The 23,125-nt window shown below is 38.3% G+C and overlaps 1 pseudogene; it reads right to left on the bottom strand.

Annotated features, from left to right (window-relative positions):
* Nucleotides 1-1,752: 1,752 nt before the first annotated feature.
* LOC147611067 (uncharacterized) lies at nt 1,753-10,245 on the bottom strand (annotated as a pseudogene).
* Between the last annotated feature and the right edge of the window lie 12,880 nt (nt 10,246-23,125).

Genomic DNA, 23,125 nt, shown 5'->3' with positions numbered 1-23,125 from the left:
ATGGTAAAAGACTACAAAAACAAGGGATGATGTGGCAGAAACAATACTAAATAAGTCATATCATGAACTTCTTTAATGCATTCTAGAAATCATGGACCTTTCACTTCTCCAGACATAATTACTAACAATGTAAATTGAGAGCATTCAACAAAATCAAGGTAAACCTAGCTAAGAATATGTGAAATGTTGCATGGTTTCAAAGAACAACAAAAAAACAAGGACACAAGAAGTAAATGTAAATCATGGTCATGAATGTGGAGGCTCACTAGTCCTCATATGGATTACCACTCTGTATGCCTCCACTCTGTCATCTTCCTAAACTAGGTCCACATGTGCCTTATTGGCTGAAGCCAAATGCACAAGAGGCTGAACACTAGCACTCACCACACTGTCATCATCATCAAATGAAAAGTAATGATGACTTGATGCCTGACAAGCATGCATCTTAGGTGCCCTACCACATCCCATCTCTAGCACAAGCCCATCTAGAGGACAGAGAAGGTGAAGGAGGACACATGAAACAAAGCTTATAGATCACTCAACTGCACCACGCCAAGAAGTGATGAAAGATGGCCTAGTTGTCTTTGGTGCCTGTGGAAGATAACGAGTCTAAGAGTCACCGCCTGGCTGAATCTGTAACCTGTGGTGGACATAAGAGCTACTCTCCAATGGGAGCATCTATGGCTTACACCTAGCACATTGTGCAAACACTAGCAATGATGATCTCATCTGTAAGAGACATGAAAGAGTATAACATTTGCATATAAATTAAGAAAAATCCACAACCAAGAATCATATTTGAGCAGCTCACCATAATATCCATGCCATATTGAGAGGCATGTCCATACACTAATTTGTCATGGACAAAGAAGTCATGCCTTGTACTAAGAAACAAATCAAATAGTCATCTAACTCCACTTTAACAAGCAAGCACACACACTATTTAGAGAACGAGAGATAGATTGTACTTGCTAGAGACACCATCATATAACCAACCACCATCCACCATCCGCCAATGGGGCCGCTCCATGGAGATGCCATGGCAGACGTGCTCCTCACTCAACACATTCCACTTTGGAATCCCAAAGCCCTTTTCCATTTCAAGTCCAGTAGGCAAGTCAAGAAAGACTAGGTTTGATGCCCAATTGACCCTCTTCCCAAACCTAATGTAAGATTGGTCTTTTCTCACCAAATTTGAGAAAAATTCATGCACCTTGGTGTATGAATTGTTCTTCTTACCTACCATGAGATCCTGTCCCATGGAAACAGTCACCCCATAAGGTGGCTTGTCATCATATTCTCAAACCAAGCAAATGGGGGAGAGGGTAGCAAAAATACAAAAGCAACCATCTCCTTTGCCACAATCTTGTTATCTATCCAACAAAACAAAATGTACCAGTCAATCAAACAAAACATACCACTCAAACAATTAGCATGTTAAATTATGCATCAAGGAAAGAGTCAAGTCTCTTCTACCTACACTCTCATCCTCAATACCCACAAGACCTAGATTTGGGTCAATGTGTGGCGGGCTTTCATCCACCACCTTGTGAACTATGACACAAGAAGAATTCAAACACCAATTTATGATCTCAAATGCACCATTAAATAAATAGAAACATAAAATCCTGGAAGAGAAATCAAGTAGCATTAAACATCAGAAAGCAAAGCACCTTACGTGCACTTTGGAGTCTTCGTGGAATGTGAGGCCATAGATTTGTTCTTGTCTAGCTGTTGAGCATTAGCCTCCTTTCAATGTAGCTTGTACAACTCTTTCTCTCTTGCCAAAACATGCCCTTGACCAAAATCAATCTATCAAGGGCAATGTGAGAGCTCCCATTACATTAGTGCATGCATGCTTTTGGGATACACGCATGTGTCCTCATTACCAAAGTCCAACCATCCATTACAATGATCAAGTAGCCTTGCTAGAAAATTTTCCCCCACTTAATTGGAGAGATACCTAGTAAGAAAGTGGCATAATTTCAATATAATACATTTAGACACCTACATTAAAGCTTGCCAATGATAGAAATCAACACAAACATGTAAACTACATGGCAAGTGGCCAAAGGCAACACGTTCTTCTTTCTTTGACCAGTCCCTTCACCCTTTTTAGATCCCTTCACCTCCAAGAATTTCTCTCGTGCTCATGATGTTACAAACATGTGCTTTTTTCCCTCCAACTTTACTCCCTCCAAGTAGTCTTGCAAAGTGTAGTCCAAGGGCAAGGCAAGATTATTCTCCATTGTGTAAAGCTTTTTGAGGTCCTCTAATATGTTTTTTTCTTCCACTTCCACCTTATCACTCTCTAGCTAACCACCTACACCATTCAATTCTCCAAAACCCTTAATAAGGGGGCACTCCTTAAACCAATTAATGTGCAAAGAATAACAAAAAGGACACAAAGAACTAAAAAATAGTAGTCATTGTCGCTCTCATTGGCATAGCATACATATCCTTCATCCTTTTGTTAGAATCAAGGAGGGATAGAAGCATGAGTCTGTTCTCCTCTCGCGTCTCTGCATTAGCCAACATTTTTAGCTTCTGCTACATAATCACAGAGTCTTTACTTTCATATTTTAGGTTGAGAACCCTAGATACCCAAACATCACCCAACTTTGGGTCCAAAACATTCAATACCTACAAAATAAACATCCTATCACAAGGACACCCAAAGAAAATGTGTATATACAAATACAAAATATAACATAAGTATGTGCATCACTTTTACCATGCCCATCCTATCTAAAAGCTTCTTATGAATCTTGGTCCACTCCTTGCACATAGCTTCCTCCTTCTTCTCCTCTATAGTTATACTAGAAGAGACCAACTCCTTAAGCATTGTTGAGCTCTGAGGTATACTCCACCTAGCAAAAAAAAGAAGAAAAAATTAACATGCCAAACTACACATCAACCATAGGTATTGTTGCTGCAATACAAGCTTACTTGGACTAGCCATGCAAGATACCCAAGTTTGGTCAACATATAACATTGACTCTTTCCCTTATTACTTGTGTTCTTTTCTTTGAATGACTCAATGACCTTGACCTACTCTCGTGGTAAAGTTCAGAGGAAGATTGTTATGTCAAACTTGCAAATATTGTTACAATTCCACATCACCTCCCTCAAACTAGGTTTCACTATGGCATATTCATTCATGCTACAAAAAACACATTTAAATGTAAAAAATGAGTGCAATACGGAATTGTGCACATTGGTTGGAAAGAAAGGACTTATGCATTAACTCTTTGGAGTCTAGCAAGTAAAGCTATCTCTAAGACCTTTCTTGGATCTATGATGCAACAAACCATGCGGATATGGCATGCTCTAGTCTCATGAGAACACTCTGAGATCAACTGCATCCAAGCTGCAAGTTTGTGATTTCGCTCCCACACAGAATATCTTGCCAGATAGAAATTTGAAATCCCTCTTATTAGTAATCTCCCTCTCCAACTCTCTATCCACCTCTTCCACAAAGGTGACCAAGATTCTCTTAATGCTGTTGATCTCATCATAATGCTGATGTAACCTGCACTTCGACCCATCATAATTGTACGATGAAACAACAAATGACCCCTTTTCTGGTAAGTACCCCTCTACTAGAATGTACTTTCCAATGAAGACAATTCACTTTGGAGTCCTCTCACAATAGCATGGGGCATCATGCAACATAATGGGATCCTAGGGAAAACCTCATGTGACAAAAGCCGACATTGACCAATCACATCATTGCATCCAACCATTTCGATGTCAATGTCTTCATCTTCAAGCTCGCCACCCTTCAAATTGGAAGAGGAGGGCACCTCAATCTTGACACCCTTCAAAGTGGTAGAGGATGGCAACTCATAAACCACATTTATTTCTACATCACCAAGTAGGCTTTGATGTATCTCCCCACTTGAAAAATCACCTTGGAGACCCACATCCTCATTCTACAAAGTCTCACCCTCTACAATATCCTCTAGTGAGCAAAGAAGGGATATCCTTCTTTGTCTCCGTGGGGTCACACCCTAAGTTGCATTATACGTTATACGAGTTATTTGTTATACACGAATAAGGGTGTATTTAGTCAAATACACTTAAAATACAGTCATATTATTCCATGCCACGTCGGACATTAGTCGACTTAACGTTTTAGTCCCAGCAAATCGATCTTATGGTATTCGATCGAATGTCATACTATTGAATATCATACGATCGAAAGGTATTCTATCGTATGTCTTTCATTTGAATTCAATTCTATCGAAACAATGACTATTAGCTATATAAGCTTGCTTATGGGCCGCATTGTCATTGTGCAATTCCCCGGGTTCCTGTAAAAGAAATCTACCATTTGCCACTTGTGGTAAGAAAAAAAAAATCTAATTTAGTTAGACTATTAAATTAGGCAATTTAGGTAGGTTGAGACCCTTGTATTTCAACATAGTTCACACTAGGGTTAGTGAGTCTAAGTAGTTAGTTCACACTAGGGCTTAGGTCAATTAAAGTAGCTAGAATCCCTTGTGTTGGAACATGGTTTACACTAGGGTTTAGGTTAATTAAAGGAGCTAGAATCCCCTGTGTTGGAACATCATTTACACTAGGGTTTAGGTTACTTAAAGGAGCTAGAATCCCCTGTGTTGGAACATAGTTCACACTAGGGTATAGGTTATTAAATTGCAAAAGCTAGAATCCCTTTTGTTTGAACATAGTTCACACTCGGGTCTAAGGGGTGGGACATTGTTGATAGACCGTGTTAGAAGCTAGCTTCATAAATGGCATTGGGGTAGTAGGATTCAATAAGCATGGATATTTGTTGTTATTTGTATTTGCTTCTTTGTTTGTGTATACAATTATTTTTCAATATGAATTCAGAAATAGAAATAGAAATTTTAAAGTGTAGAATGCATAATGGTAGATGTGTAGGTTATTTTATGGTATCAATGATCATTTATTTTGATGTAAAGTTGCTCATGAGTCATTTTGTGCTTTAAACAGCTCAAGATTATGATGGGTGGATTGCGAGGGCCTGAGTGGGACTATGTAGAAGAGTTGAAGCGTGATAGATACACATCTCATGTTAAGTGTAAGTCTTGTGGCCAATGAATTTCATGGCAGTGCAACGAGGGTTAAGGAGCATCTATTCAGAGTCGGTGTTAATGTTGCAGCTTGTTCTAATCCGCCACCTGATGTCATATGCACTAAGTTATATAAGTATGCTGCAAAACTAAATACCAAGGCCGTATCCATGGCAACCAAAGGTAACAAATACAAGAATCATGCTCTCAAGGATGCATTGGTTAGGAGATGAGGATGCGGTATGTCCACAAGTGAATGCATCAGTAGCATCAGAGAATACGTTAGTTCAGCAAAGAGAATGCATCAGTTTAGCAAAGAGAATGCGTCAACTCAACAAGAGAATGCTCCTTTGCAAATTGGGGAACCCACTAACATGCACTCGACACCTCCTAGCTACCTTAAGACGACGAAGTAATGGTGTGAGCAAACAGTCTAGTCCACTATATTTTGCCTTTGATCGAGCTGCAACATTGGAGATGCATTTGAAGTGGACACAAGTGTTTGTTGCTTGTGAGATGGACTATGATGCATACTCCACTTCATGGTGTGGCCTTTGCATTAGATCCAACCTTTCAAATGCATGAGCAGTCTAGCAACAATGAGGTCATGGCTAACTTTAAAAAGAAGTGTGTAGCACATTATTGCCAGGTGACGAAGGTAAAGATGCTTATCGCCAGCGTGTCCAATTTAGCATTAGAATTGAAAACTTTGGTGATGAATGGTGTTTGGATGCCATCAAACACTTAAGTCCCCCAATGTGGTGGAAAGAATATGGCAGTTAAACATTTGAATTGCAACACATTGTTGTGCGTGTGTTGAGTGTGGCTGCATCGTCAGGTAGTATTTGCGAGAGAAATTGGTTAGCATACGATTTTATTCACAGCAAAAGATGTAACAGATTAAAGGCAACAAGAGCTTTGACACTTGTGTATTGCTTTTGCAATATGAGGTTGCTACATAAGCCCCAATCCATTGCAACCCGAGCGGTAGAACGAGATATACTACAGGCTCCAAAGCAAACACATGAAGTGATTGCCAAGGAAAGGGGAAGTGAAGATGATGAAGAAGAATGGGAGATAGACTCGAACGCCTCTGATGTATCGAAGATAGATGATATAGCTCCCATTTTGCTTCGGGATGATTAAAATGACAAGACTCAGTACTTCAAAACTTTTGTTTTCAAACACAAGCCATAATCAATTTAAAGACCACCAAGAACTTCAAAAATTTTATTTTCATACATAAGTCACAATCAATTAAAAGAACACCAAGTACTTCTTTTCATTACGCACAAAATTTTGGTGCAGTTACAAAATTTGTAGTAAAGTTCATGTTTACAAAAGTTTAATATAGGGGGATCAATGTCTACAAAATTCAATCATCACCTAAGTTAGTAGGCGATGGTGAAATGGGCTTGTTAAGAAGATCGTTCAATTGAAAGCGAGGAGATTCATATGGCAATGCTCCATACTTCTCTTCATATACCACAAGAGCTTTTCCTCTTGCGCTCTTATGGTTCTCCTTAGCTCTTCGTTCTCTCTTCACAAGGCTTCATAGTCTTGCAGTAGTTGATGCGCTGTCGTACCTTGAGTTGCTAGCGTAACTCCTTCGACAGCAAAAGATTAAATGTTCATGTGCTCATGAGGTGTGAGCACAGGAGGCTTCGTTCGTTGTACTTCTCTCCCCTCCATCTTTGCTCTCTTTTTATCAGCTAGGCAACCTTGAGCCACACCCCCTTGTGGTGGCTTATCATCCCAATTGACTTGCTTGTTGAGGAACTCCTCACAAAAAAGTTGCTAGATGAAGTATAGGGGCACTTGATGATTATTTGGCATTGTTTTAGTTTTCTCCACAAATCTCTCCAAAAGCCTTGGTAGAAAGTCCCACATGCTGAAGATTTGACAGCTTTGGTGGTGGGTACATTCATTTTGGATTCTTTTGTGACAGGTTCTATCCACTGGTCTAAACAACTATGTGTGCACAAAAAGAGTAAGGGACTAGATTCTTGCATTGCTCCAAGTTGAGTGGGGGGCCCTCAAGTCCCTCTCTTGGAGGTTGCACGTATTCGAAACCTTGTAATCCACTGCTAGATATCCTTGCATCCTCGTCCTTGAGGATGCGCTGTGCTTCTTTGTGGTCTAAATCTTCCGGAGCAAGAACTGGGTACGGAATTATAACATTGGGGATGTCCTCTAAATCCTCTCATTCTTGATTTGCCTCCATTACAATGAAGTCCGGCAAGGTGACAGGGTACACTGAAAAAACAAAATAGAGAGCTAGAATGAGAACCCTTGTACTGACAATTAGAGACTTTCTCTTCATTCACCGCCGAAGAGACAAAAGACAATCAATGAGACAATAGACAATCAACGAGACAATAGACAATCAATGAGACATTAGACATTCATCGAAAAATGAAAAACATGAAAGAGATATTACACATTCACCGGAAATTGAATCACTTTAAAAAGACATTACACAACCAATATCCAAATCACAACATCCACCGTACCGGAAGCTCACCATTTAAATCGATGGTCAAGACCTCGGCCGACCTTGCTACGCGAGACGTCCTCCATTGACTCTCCGTCAGCAGTTGCAACTTTATCAGTTCGGTCTTCATGACCTTAATCCTCAAGATGGTCAAAATGCTTCCCCAGCATTCTTGACATAAAACAATCATTTACAAACAGTCACAAAATACAGTTTCTATAACGAACTCTTGTCTTTCCACATTATCCACTCTCGGACCACATTACTTATTCCCTATTACATTCAATGTGTACTCATTCTCATCCATTCACTCATATAGACTACACATTATTTCACATACACATTCACATTCATTATTCTACATACATATCCATGTTCGTACGTCCACATCATACATCCAATTTCACATTCATACATACGCATCTACATGCATACATCTAGTTTCACATCCTCATTCATACATCCACATTATACATACATCCAATTTCACATTCATACATACGCATCTACATGCATACATCTATTCTCTATGTACTATTGCTTTGAATGCATGTTAAGAAGACAAGGCAAGGAGCTCGCTTGCTCATGGCTAGCTCAAGCACCTCTAATATCTCTTTCATTAGCCTGAGCTTCTTCTCAAGGAACTCACGATGGATAGCTTGTGTGTAGAGCAAGAACCTCTTCATAGCAGCACACCCTCTTCACATCAACCTTCTCAAGGCATACTTTGGTCGAGAACCCTTCCCTCCTAGGGACCTTGCATCTTCACCTTCTGTTTGTTTTTCCTTTCGAGAGGTACTAGTTCTAGGGGATTCATGGATTGTCGGCTATTGTTGTGGTTGTTGTTGATGTTGTTGGTATTGGTGTGTTTGTTGTTGCTCCCCATCATTATCATTGTTATCCTCCAGGTTATGGATGATTTGTTGGGGCTTGCAAGACATTTGTTCCTAGATCTCCACCAGAGCTTGCAGCGCTTGATCCCATACTCTACTTAATCTAGCCTTCGCTGTTCTAATTACTGCTACTTTGGTAGCCAGCGGAAGACGTAGAACTTCTACTTCTTTCGGGTTCTTTAGGGCTTGTGCCTCTGACTGAGCTACGACCAATGTTGCTGTGCTATCTAGCACCTCGTTCTTCAAACCTTGAATTGTGTCAGCCCATACTTTGGCTGGTTTCCTGGCCTCTTCCAACTCTGCTCATAGCCTTCCTATCTGTGACTGGAGTAATTGCCTGTCCTGGTAAGGGCTCTGATTTTTCCTTCACTCAATTTCTTTTGGTCCACCAGTGACCTTTCCACCATAATAATCTTCTTCTGCAACTCCTCAATTTCTTGTGCCATTGATTGTGACTTGAGCTCTAGCTCCTTGGTCTTGTTTGTGGAAATCATTAGCATACCATACTACTTCTGGTTAAGTGCACTGAGTTGTGTGATGGTACTCTGGGCCTTTGTTTCATATTCCTCTATTGTAGAGAGAGTATGTGAGAGGATCTTCTGGGCCATGGTTAGCAGCCCCTTGTCCTTGTGAAGTTGCTGGCTGGGGAGTTCTACTTCTAAATTTTCGGGTAATTTGTGCTGGTGACTTGGCCCTTCTTGTGCCTTCTATGCCAGCGCTGTTACCCATGGTTGCAGTTCTGTTGGTATGATGAGCTCTGTCTTGGTAGTCATTTTCCCTTTTTGGGCTGCTTCTTTCTTCTTTTTCTATTGTTCCCCTTCCTTCTTCTTCTTCTCTACTTCCTCCTTTCTTTTCCTTTCTTCTTCCTCTTTTCTTTTCTTTGCTTCTTCAGCCTTTTTCTTTCTTTCAGCTTCGGCAGTAGCTTCGTGTTTCTTCTTCTCCTTTAGTTTTTTTTCCCTTTCTTCTTCTTCTTCACCCATCTGTTTCTTGACCTCTTTCGGGTCAAGCAGCAGTTCTTAATCAACTCTGTTTTTCCTCTTTTTACTTTGCTTTTTGGGCAATCTTTTGCCACTCCTCCTCATCGTCCACATCATCCTCAAATGAGCTGAATGTTACCTTGGGTGCTTTCAAAGATCCTGCGGCTTCCTTGTATTTTTGCTTGTCTAACACATCTCGTGTCCACCAATCTAGAGATCTTGCTGCTTGAGCGATTGCCCATAAGTGCGCATGAACCACTGTGGGCTACTTCTCCTTTGCCCAGGTGGCTACCCTCTTAGCCAAATTCTCCTTGTAGATTGCCGCCCAGTTTATCTTTTCTCCAACTTCTGCTGCTCTGAGTAATCTGTAATTTTTGTTGGACATGTTCTCTGGCTTTCCCATGAACATGATGTTCTGTATGAAGACAAATTGCTCTCACTAGGTTTCATTTGCTACGTCTTTACTTGGTGCATGTTACCTGTCTTAGGGATCTCTTCATATACAACCACTTCATGTTGGCATCTAGAGTGCCATCATCAATGGGCAAACCCAGTGCATGCTACACTACGTTTTTTGAAATTTTTGTTGGCTCCTTCCCCTCTACATGCACAGTGTTGGTTTCCAAGAACTGATTGATGAGATTCGATCCATCTTTTGGTTCATGCAGCTCCTCCCACTGTCGGTCAAGAAGTTTTTTGAACCTGTAGCTTTTTTCCCATTCTTGATGCTCTTGCTTACTCAAGTCTGGTATGAACATGGGCATGCTTAGGTTCTTCTCTGGTTTTTTGTCAGACCTGAGTGTTTTGTTGATTTTCGGCATGGTGTTGTTGTCTGGAAGAATGCTGTAGATGGTTGAGATTGGTTAAAGTGAGAGCACAGAATGAGAACGCGAGTGTTTGTGCTCTTTTTGCCAATGTTTCCTTTTCTTTGCTTCCTTTTTTAGGGGCACTGTTATTTTCATATTCCCTATTTTTGATGTGATATGACCTTTGATTTACATAATGGCCGCCACCTTGGTTTAATGGAATTAAGGCATTTTCACCATTTTCCCACCTTACCGTTTGTGAGTGTAGATTTAATGATGCTATGACACTTGTCCTTCATGCAATCATCCACGTGGCTCGGGTTGGCACATGTCTCGTCACTTTCTCTTTTGTCATTCAGGCTGTGATTTGTTGCAGTACCTAGGGATTTAGTGGTTTGATAATTCTTGCAGACTGGCCACTCTTCCGCAGTCTTGCGATTTATATGATCTTCCGCATTGACTTCTACTAATGAAATCATGCTACAGCAGCAGATGCCTCAGACTGTCTCTTGATCTTCTGCTTCTTCTCCTTTTGGCAGGAATTCCACTAGATGGCCTTTGTACTTCCTCATCCTGAAACCATTGCCATTTTCGGGAAGGGCGTACCATCCAAGTTCTCTAGGGAAAAAGCATTTTGGCTGACCATGACTTTCATTTTGAATGGTCCTATCCACCTGATCTTTAATTTCCCTAGATGGGGTCCCAGTTTGGCATTATAAACTAACACACAGTCACCTTTTCTAAAAATTCTCTGCTTGAGATGTCTGCCTGTCCAAGCCTTCCTTCTTCATTGCACTATTTCCACTTTCAAGGAGCTAATTTGTCTTTCTTCTTCTCAGGCTAGGAGCTCCTGTTTTCTATGCTCCCAAGATTCTTCCATTGGAAGCTTCTCTTGAATTGCTATTCTAAGATTGGGTACCACGTATTCCATTGGCATGATTGCTTCCAAACCATAAACCATTTTGAATGCCACCACCAGTAGTGACCTTGAATGATGTCCGGAATGCCCATAGGGCAACATCTAACTTTTGGTCCCAATCATTCTTGTTTGCATTTGTGATCTTATTCAAAATCTTGCTAAGCACCTTGTTGGTAGACTCCGCCTTAACGTTGCACTGTGGATAGTAAGGTGAGGACTTCTTTGTCATTAGTGAAGTATCTTTCCATTAAATTAATCCTTTCATCACCTTGTTCATAAAATGTGATCCTTGATTACTGACTATTTCTACTGGCAACCCGCGCCTTGCAATAATGTCTTTGAAGACAAACTTCACCACCTCTTATTCGGAGTTGCTTTTCATAGCCTTGACTTCTAGCAATGTGGTGAAGTAATATGTTGCCCCACGATGATGTATTCACATCTGTTGCCTTTTGTGGGTGGTTTGATACGTCCAACAAAATCCAATCCCCACTTCATGAATGGTGCTAGGGGCAGTATGTGTGATGGGAATCCTATCAAAATTTTTGGGTTGACCCATCCACTGATAGACATCATAGTTCCTTGCTTCCATGTTGGCATCTCTCATGACAGTTGGCCACACCATAGGTCTACTTGTGTAAAATTTTCGAGGATGTTATTTTGCCACCCATGTGTCCTATAGTGATGTTGCAATGTGCTTCCCTTAGCACTGCTAGGCTGCTCTTGATCCCAAATGCATCTTCGAAGAATTTGATCTATGCTTCTTTTGTAGAGTTGCCTGACGATCATTGTGAAATTTTTGCTTGTATGGCAATTCTCTTCTTCCTATCAGCAGTATATCCTTCCTGAAAAGACCCATCTTCCAAAAATTGCATCATGTCATAATACTAGTCTTCCTCTACTCCGCATGATGTAACTATGAGCAAGTTGGCATATGGAAGCTGATCCTCTACACCCTCCAAAGCAGGTTCTCTGGAATCTAGTCTGTCTATCACTGCATTTTCTTTTCCAAGTGTGTGTTGAATGGTGAACTCAAATTCTTGAAGTAGGAGCATCCATCTTGCCATTTTCCTTACCAAGAAGGCTTTGTTCACTAGATAGATGAGAGCTTGATGATCCACATGGAGAACAATTTTGTTTCCCAGAAGGTAGTGCCGAAACTTATTCACGGCGGCAAAGATCATGGAGAGGGCTTCTCGCTCTGTTGTTGTACTGTAGTTTCTTTCCGCTCTTGTGAGAGCCTTGCTGGCATAATGTATAGGCTGCATGTACCCTTTTTGTTTCTCTTGTATGAGTGTGATGCCTACAGCTCTATCTAAGGCATCTACATAAACATGAAATATTAGATTCCATTCAAGATTGATCATTACTGGTGTAGAAGACACCATGCACTTCAGCCAGTGGAATGCCTTCTCACATTCTGGGCTCCATTCATACTTAACATCCTTCTTTGTTAGAGCATATAACGGATATGCTACATGAGCCAAATATTTTAGAAACCTTGTATGCCATTTCACTTTGCCAAGAAATCTTTCAAGCTGCTTTACGTTCTGGGGAGCGGACATTTTGCTTATGGCCTCCACCTTAGTTGGATCTATGGCCAAATCCTTGGGCCGACATAATGTGTCCTGAAAGAGTTGCATATTTTATTGCAAATGCACACTTGGCCGGATTCAACTTCAACCTTGTGTCCCTACATCTCTGCAAACATAACCTTAAATGATAAATGTGCTTAGCCTTATCCCCAGTAGACACACTGAAATCATCCACAAAAGCTTTCCTAAAATCTGTCAGGTAGTCATAGAAGATTTCCTGCACCATTCTCTGGAAAGTTGGTGCATTCTTCAAGCCAAACATCATGACAATTGCCGCAAAGACCCTCCATTCAGTGACAAAGGCAGTATTTTCCCGGTCTTCCGAAGCCATCTTCACTTGATTATGTCCACTGAAACCATCTAAGAAGGAATACATCTCTTTTCCGGCAACCTCATCAAGCAGGGATTCCGTGAAAGGGAGCGAAAAAGGATCTGAATTGGTTGTTGCATTTAGTTTGCGATAATCCACACATATTCTGATCTTCATGTTATTTTTGGGGACTACTACAATCGAAAATATCCATGCAGCTTTTTCTACAGGTACAATGAAACCTACCCTCATCCTTTAATGAAACCATTATGTCACTGATGACAATCTTCAAAATCATTGGTTGAATCCATATTACCAATCATTCATTCATCGGTATACTTATGGCATCATTGGCAACCAAAACGCTCTCACCACCTGTTCACTCAGGGGCCTTTTCAATAGTTCCTAGCTCATAGTACCTGACAAATCAAGATGGAATCCTCGTTGAAGATCAACAAGATCAATCAACAGATCCATATAAGAGAGCCATGGACTCATCCGACCACCAGCAAGGTCAATCAACCAGATCCATGCCCGGTTTCAGAAAACAACTCTTACTCCTTGTTCCAATATCTTCCACGATGCACGTGTGGGTATCTTCGGTGACCCAGAGCCCGAGCATCGTATGGTCAGCACCCTCTAGGATCCTTCGTAGGTGACCTAGCGCTTCACCCATAGGCCGCTTCCTTGGTCCCTCATCCACCGTACCGGAAGCTCACCATTTAAATCGAACTGAGGCTGGTCAAGACCTCGGTTGACCTTGCTACGCGAGACGTCCTCCATTGACTCTCCGTCAGCAGTTGCAACTTTATCAGTTAGGTCTTCATGACCTTAATCCACAAGACGGTCAAAATGCTTCCCCAGCATTCTTGACATAAAACAGTCATTTACAAACAGTCACAAAATACAGTTTCTATATCGAACTCTCGTCATTCCACATTATCCCTCCTCAGTCCATTCTCCTCAGTCCATATTACTTATTCCACATTCCGTTCAATGTATTCCATTCAATGTGTACTCATTCTTATCCATTTACCCATATCGACGACACATTATTTCTCATACACATTCACATTCATTATTCTACATACATATCCATGTTCGTACATCCACATTATACATCCAATCCTATATCCACATTCATACATACACATCCATATCCACATCCATACATCCACATCCATATCCACATTCACATCCGTACATCCACATCTACATGCATACATCCATTTTCACATCCTTGTTCATACATCCACATTCACATACATACATCCACATCTGTATCTACATCCATACATCCACATCCACATCCACATTCACATTCATACATCCACATCCGTATCTACATCCACATCCACATCCACATCCACATTCACATTCACATCCATATATCCACATCTACATGCATACATCCATTATCACGTCCTCATTCATACATCCACATCCACATTCCCATTCACATCTATACATCCACATCTACATCCACATTCACATCTATGCATATACATCTTCATGCATACATCCATTTTCACATTCATACATCCTCACTCCCATCTCCACATCCACACATCCACATACATACATCCATTTCCACATTCCCATTCATATAACCCCATATGCCTTCACATCTATTCTTTTACATCACATCCATTCTCGCCCTATCACAACCCATATACATCTTATCCCATCAGATACACTCTTTACTTCATCCCATACACATCTTATCACATCCTAACTGATCTTAGCACATCCTATCACATCTCATACACCTCTTATCATATCCTATCACATCTCATACACATCTTATCACATCCTATCACATCTCATACACCTCTTATCGCATCTTATCACATCTTGTCACATCTCATACACATCTTATCACATCCTATCACTTCTCATATGCATCTTATCACATCTTATCACAGCTCATACATTCTTATCACATCCTATCACTTCCCATACGCATCTTATCACATCTTATCACATCTCATACACCTCTTATCACATCTCATACACCTCTTATCACATCCTCTCACTTCCCATATGCATCTTATCACATCTTATCACATCTCATATACCTCTTATCATATCCTATCACTTCCCATACGCATCTTATCACATCTCATACACCTCTTATCACATCCTATCACTTCCCATACGCATCTTATCACATCTCATATACCTCTTATCACATCTTATCACATCTCATATACCTCTTATCATATCCTATCACTTTCCATACGCATCTTATCACATCTCAATATCTATTTATAGAATACAAGAGAGGTTTTATATTTGATATAAGATTTCTTTACGCATCTATTTATGCATAAAATTCATTTAAGATGAAAATCACACTTTGAGTATAAAAATATCTTTTATGCATACCTCTATGCATGAAATCCAAATATGATAAAAGTAACATTTTTACAATAAAATAATCATCTTTTATGCATACCTCTATGCATGAATTTCAATATGATAAAAGTAACACTTTTATAATAAAATAATAATCTTTATGCATACCTTTATGCATGAAATTCAAATATGCTAAAAGTAACACTTTTACAATAAAATATTCATCTTTTATGCATACCTCTATGCATGAAATTCAATTATGCTAAAAGAAACACTTTTACAATAAAATATTCATCTTTTATGTATACCTCTATGCATGAAATTCAATTATGCTAAAAGTAACACTTTTATAATAAAATATTCATCTTTTATGCATACCTCTATGCATGAAATTTAATTATGCTAAAAGTAACACTTTTAAAATATTCATCTTTTATGCATACCTCTATGCATGAAATTCAATTATGCTAAAAGTAACACTTTTATAATAAAATATTCATCTTTTATGCATACCTCTATGCATGAAATTCAAATATGCTAAAAGTAACACTTTTACAATAAAATATTCATCTTTTATGCATACCTCTATGCATGAAATTCAATTATGCTATAAGTAACTCTTTTATAATAAAATATTCATCTTTTATGCATACCTCTATGCATGAAATTCAATTATGCTAAAAGTAACACTTTTACAATAAAATATTCATCTTTTATGCATACCTCTATGCATGAAATTCAATTATGCTAAAAGTAACAGTTTTATAATAAAATATTCATCTTTTATGCATACCTCTATGCATGAAATTCAATTATGCTAAAAGTAACACTTTTATAATAAAATATTCATCTTAAAAACTTGACATTAATCAATTAACCATTCGCCTAGGATAGAAAATGGTTGGGTTTATTAGAAAAGAGAAGGAAATGCCTTTTTGTAATGAGGTATAACATTTTTAGAGAAGACATAAAGCATAAAAACCATTTAAAGCCATAAAAACCATAAAATAAGTGAAAAGAAGAATCACCAACTTACTAATGACTTTGAAAGCTTTCCTTTGGCTTGATGGTTTGAGGGTTCAACTCTTGTTTGAACAAGAGTGGCCAACCAATCTTTGGAAGAGGGAAATGTCAAAAACTAGTGAATTATTAATAAATTCATAGTTCTTGGCTTGGGTGAAATAGAGTAACAATGCATTACACATTATTATTTTTCAACAAAGAGGAGGCTTCTATTTATAGGAAAAATTGAGCTCCTAACCAAACAAACTGATTCTAGAATTTTCCAAATCAGTTTGGTCAATTTTTGACCATTTTTAGGTCAGTTAAGCTAACTTTTTGGAACTAGACTTAAATTAGGAGAGAGGAGAGATAAAATATCTCAATTTTTGAGGATTTAAAACTCAATTAAGCATGTGAATTAGGCGTCTCATTGAAGGGCCACCCCTTCCTTACATATGTGTCAAAAATGGAATCATTATACCTAATTTATCTCATATTTTTAATATTGCTCATAGTTTCTTACTAATAAACCTTGTACATATTCAACTCTTCATCTTATGTGAGCATTGAAGGGACTCCCCTTCCTTACATATGTGTCAAAATGGAATCATTATACCCAAAATATCTCATATTTTTAATATTGCTCATAGTTTCTTACTAATAAACCTTGTACATAGTCAGCTCTTCATCTTATGTGAGCATTTACTCATTTTTTGGTATCTTCTTTTACAAAATTGGATTTATCTCCTCCCCACACGTGGATTGATCTTATTGGCCCATAGGAACCTTAATTGGACCATAATCTAAAAATTTCTGAAAATCTAGACCCTTAGGCTAAGGTCCTTCATACCCATTTCCAATTAATTCCAATTGCACATTGGAAAGTTCTTTTTGAATTTCTGTTTCAGGGGAACTTATTTTAATAAGATGAGATAATTTTTTATCCAAAAATATTAAAAAATCTGAATATTCTCTCTCTAGAATATTTTCTCTCTCTAGTTTAAAACAGTTAGAAACAAGATCTTTTATATTTCTGAAGAGGGGATTGATTACAGGGGAAGATGCTGGACATTTTGAGAGGCTGGGAAGGAATCTTACATTCACTCCCACTTGAAAAATGCGAGATGTCCTCATCTCGCAAACTGGGGTAATTTCGCAAGATGCACGAATATGAGACTAAGAGAAAAAGTTTAATTAAGATTAACTACCAAGAAAAGTCTCAAAGAGAGCAAGACTCAAGACAAGAACAAAGGTTTCAACTTTATTAACTCATGGAACATATACACTAAAGATAGAAGAACTTTTTACAATTCCATAAGCCCGTCCATCATATGGTCACAAAAGCAGCACTCACAAGCTGCACACGTATAAGGTAACTCATCTATGGGAATAATTCAGCCGGTTATTGCAGCACCTATCTCATTGGTATGAGGTGACCTATTAAAAGGACCTTTGAGAGGCAAGCCAAAAACGGGATAAAGGCATATCTTCTGATGAGGAAGAAAACACGCTAGTAAGAAGACCCGCTTAGAAAACCCAACATGCCTTGATCTCATCACGCAATAGTATCAGGGACCCAAACCCAAAGCTTCAATAACCATAGCCAAGTGGACATTGTTACGAAAGTGTTGCTGACCCCACGGTGTTACCCTAGTTATGTCTTGATAGGTCCGCCATTTGGTTTGAGCTACAGAAGTTCCCAAGTGAGGGAAAAGTGAGCGCTCATACAGTTCTATAAAATCCTTCTTCACAGACTCGCTTGCATCTTGAAGGTGAGAAATCATCATGGATAAAACCAATTCTTGCTACTGCCAAGCCATAAAGGAGATTAAGAAAGAAAGAGGATCGATGGAAATAAGATTACTGCGAGCAACAGGTAAGAGTTACGACTTATATAAAAGAAGGAACTAGCGTAACCTAGAAGCCAACGGGGTATCTTGCCCCACTGAAGTTTTACCATCTTTCCATGATTTGGGTTTGGCACATATTTCTATAGAAGGCTTTCATGAGATACATTATGAACTTTGAGATGAGGAGGTAAAAGAAGCTCATAGGCTAAGTCACCTACTTTCTTTGAAATCAGATAAGGCCCACAATATCTGGGGGATAACTTCTTATACTTTCCAAGAGATAAAGAACTTCTTTTGTGCCGTACTAGAATGAAGACCATATCTGCTTCTTTGAATTCTTTGACTGTTCTCTTCTTATCTGCATACTGTTTCTGTCGATCCTGGGCAGCTTTTATATCTTTATGAATTGCCTGCATCTGTTGCCCCATGTCGTGAAGCATTTGACTGGTCATCTCGACCCTAATCAATGGGTCGGACCTAGTTAATGGAATTAAGCAATCTTGTCTGAGACAGACCCTGATTAGATTGGTATGAAGGAATTGGTCTCTGAATTTGGGGTTCTTGACTTCACTGTGCCCTTGACATGACAGGAGTCGGGTAGTCTTTTAACTGATACCAAAACCTTGGCATCCAAAACACCGGTTCTCATCGTTCTGAATCCTTAAAACAGGTGGGCTCCTGAGAAAGTATTCTGGGAAAAGGGTCTTCCTTTTTTAAACAGAATCTTTCTTTTATTTTAGAGAGGGAATAATTATAAGATCAGAAAGGGAGGTTCTTACTCCTGTATACCTCGAAAGCTGGGGAAGGAATCTTACATTCTACCCCACTTAAAAAGTGCGAGATGTCCTCATCTCGCAAAGTAGAGGACAACTCTTTTTCTTAAGATCCAATTTATTCTGGGGTTCCTTATATTCTGGTCAACCCAACAAAATACGGGGATAAATATCCCTTATATAGAACTCATCATTAAATAACAATTCATTTAGATCATATCATTCATATCTTTAACACAATAATGGTCCATTAGACCGAAAAATTTCCTTCTGAACATTCCTCCACGGGAATTTCAGTTAAGCAAGTTCTCAATTTGTCATCCCTTAACTTGATCTACCGTGACAAGTATTAACAGTAGCAATTTGACAGCACAATCCACTAATCTCATGGTGATTTGCTGAAATCATTATCATCATTTATCATCACAGGGACTCGTCCCAATCATCCACATTAATTTTGCTCAGCTTATTACATTTCAACCCATTTTCAGGGATCATCATTTTTCAATCAGAATCCAAATCAATTCATCAGTTCCTAACAGAATTAAAAATCATATCAACCACATTCGAATTCATCAACTAGATAGCATTAATGCTTATAATTTCAAGTCTTAGATTTACTCGTATATACTGCCGGTAAAGAGCTGCAGTTATACCCTCGGTATATACGGGTAGTCATGGTACTTGGAACTATAAGGTAAATACCATCATGTCTAGGCCTCAAGCAAGTCCGGGATTCCATATAATTGCGGTACTTCCATTTAAAGACCCAATTACTAATTTACGAATTTTTAGTTTGAATATCAATTTGTATGAATATCCACATCCACATCCACATTCACATTCATACATCCACATCCGTATCTACATCCACATCCACATTCACATTCACATCCATATATCCACATCTACATGCATACATCCATTATCATGTCCTCATTCATACATCCACATCCACATACATACATACATCCACATCCACATTCCCATTCACATCTATACATCCACATTCACATCTATGCATATACATCTTCATGCATACATCCATTTTCACATTCATACATCCTCACTCCCATCTCCACATCCACACATCCACATACATACATCCATTTCCACATTCCCATTCATATAGCCCCATATGCCTTCACATCTATTCTTTTACATCACATCCATTCTCGCCCTATCACAACCCATATGCATCTTATCCCATCAAATACACTCTTTACTTCATCCCATACACATCTGATCACATCCTAACTCATCTTAGCACATCCTATCACATCTCATACACCTCTTATCATATCCTATCACATCTCATACACATCTTATCACATCCTATCACATCTCATACACCTCTTATCGTATCTTATCACATCTTGTCACATCTCATACACATCTTATCCCATCCTATCACTTCCCATACGCATCTTATCACATCTCATACACTTCTTATCACATCCTATCACTTTCCATACGTATCTTATCACATCTCATACACCTCTTATCATATCCTATCACTTCCCATACGCATCTTATCACATCTTATCACATCTCATACACCTCTTATCACATCCTATCACTTCCCATACGCATCTTATCACATCTCATATACCTCTTATCATATCCTATCACTTCCCATACGCATCTTATCACATCTTATCACATCTCAATATCTATTTATAGAATACAAGAGAAGTCTTATATCTGATATAAGATTTCTTTACGCATCTATTTATGCATAAAATTCATTTAGGATGAAAATCACACTTTTAGTATAAAAATATCTTTTATGCATACCTCTATGCATGAAATCCAAATATGATAAAAGTAACATTTTTACAATAAAATAATCATCTTTTATGCATACCTCTATGCATGAATTTCAATATGATAAAAGTAACACTTTTATAATAAAATAATAATCTTTATGCATACCTTTATGCATGAAATTCAAATATGCTAAAAGTAATACTTTTACAATAAAATATTCATCTTTTATGCATACCTCTATGCATGAAATTCAATTATGCTAAAAGTAACACTTTTATAATAAAATATTCATCTTTTATGTATACCTCTATGCATGAAATTCAATTATGCTAAAAGTAACACTTTTACAATAAAATATTCATCTTTTATGCATACCTCTATGCATGAAATTCAATTATGCTAAAAGTAACACTTTTACAATAGAATATTCATCTTTTATGCATACTTCTATGCATGAAATTCAATTATGCTAAAAGTAACACTTTTACAATAAAATATTCATCTTAAAAACTTGACATTAATCAATTAACCATTCACCTAGGATAGAGAATGGTTGGTTTTATTAGAAAAGAGAAGGAAATGCCTTTTTGTAATGAGGTATAACATTTTTAGAGAAGACATAAAGCATAAAAACCATTTAAAGCCATAAAAACCATAAAATAAGTGAAAAGAAGAATCACCAACTTACTAATGACTTTGAAAGCTTTCCTTTGGCTTGATGGTTTGAGGGTTCAACTTGTTTAAACAAGAGTGGCCAACCAATCTTTGGAAGAGGGAAATGTCAAAAACTAGTGAATTATTAATAAATTCATAGTTCTTGGCTTGGGTGAAATAGAGTAACAATGCATTACACATTATTATTTTTCAACAAAGGGGAGGCTTCTATTTATAGGAAAAATTGAGCTCCTAACCAAACAAACTGATTCTAGAATTTTCCAAATCAGTTTGGTCAATTTTTGACCATTTTTAGGCCAGTTAAGCTAACTTTTTGGAACTAGACTTAAATTAGGAGAGAGGAGAGATAAAATATCTCAATTTTTGAGGATTTAAAACTCAATCAAGCATGTGAATTAGGCGCCTCATTGAAGGGCCACCCCTTCCTTACATATGTGTCAAAAATGGAATCATTATACCCAATTTATCTCATATTTTTAATATTGCTCATAGTTTCTTACTAATAAACCTTGTACATATTCAACTCTTCATCTTATGTGAGCATTGAAGGGACTCCCCTTCCTTACATATGTGTCAAAATGGAATCATTATACCCAAAATATCTCATATTTTTAATATTGCTCATAGTTTCTTACTAATAAATCTTGTACATAGTCAACTCTTCATCTTATGTGAGCATTTACTCATTTTTGGGTATCTTCTTTTACAAAATTGGATTTATCTTGGATTGATCTTATTGGCCCATAGGAACCTTAATTGGACCATAATCCAAAAATTTCTGAAAATCTAGACCCTTAGGCTAAGGTCCTTCATACCCATTTCCAATTAATTCCAATTGCACATTGGAAAGTTCTTTTTGAATTTCTATTTCAGGGGAACTTATTTTAATAAGATGAGATAATTTTCTATCCAAAAATATTTAAAAAATCTGAATATTCTCTCTCTAGAATATTTTCTCTCTCTAGGTAAAAACAGTTAGAAACAAGATCTTTTATATTTCTGAAGAGGGGATTGATTACAGGGGAAGATGCTGGACATTTTGAGAGGCTGGGGAGGAATCTTACACAGACCATGAGTCTACACACGCAACGCCCGCACACTCTCCTCATTTATCTCTCTCCTTTCTGCAATAGTTGATCACTCTTTAAAGTTACGCCTTCTTGATCTTAGGGGCAACGGCTCCAAGGTGGCTACAGTTGACCGCCTCTACATGTGTGACACCGAGGTGGTGCTCACATCGTACGTTGTGAGCACGATGTGGGTGCCACCAAACTGCTCCACTAGCTACCACCATTGACCATTCCGTTGCTATTACACCGCTAGGTGCAACACTTTGATACCTACAAGATGTTTCCAACATTTTTGATAATATGCATGGGGTCAAGAATATGTGTAATTTTCAATTCTTTCCAATATTCTAAACTATACCATATTGAAATCTCGGGTGCCATTGATTTTTTCCCTCTATCTCTGTACTAATTCTTATCTTCCTCATCGCTTGTGAGCTCTGCGCATTTGGATCTATAATAGACCCAATTGTCCATTTTATGTACCAATCCATAGGAGTCATTTGTATAGGGTTCACTTCACTCTCAATCCTTCTATTCAAATGTCTTGCTTGTTCTTTCAATCGCAATTTGTGT

This window comes from Cibotium barometz, chromosome 48 (assembly GCF_041138505.1).
Source record: "Cibotium barometz isolate CiBa-2024 chromosome 48, ASM4113850v1, whole genome shotgun sequence".
Lineage (NCBI taxonomy): Eukaryota > Viridiplantae > Streptophyta > Polypodiopsida > Cyatheales > Cibotiaceae > Cibotium > Cibotium barometz.
The sequence above is the reverse complement of the archived record's forward strand: the minus strand, read 5'-3'. Positions and strand labels throughout refer to the sequence as shown.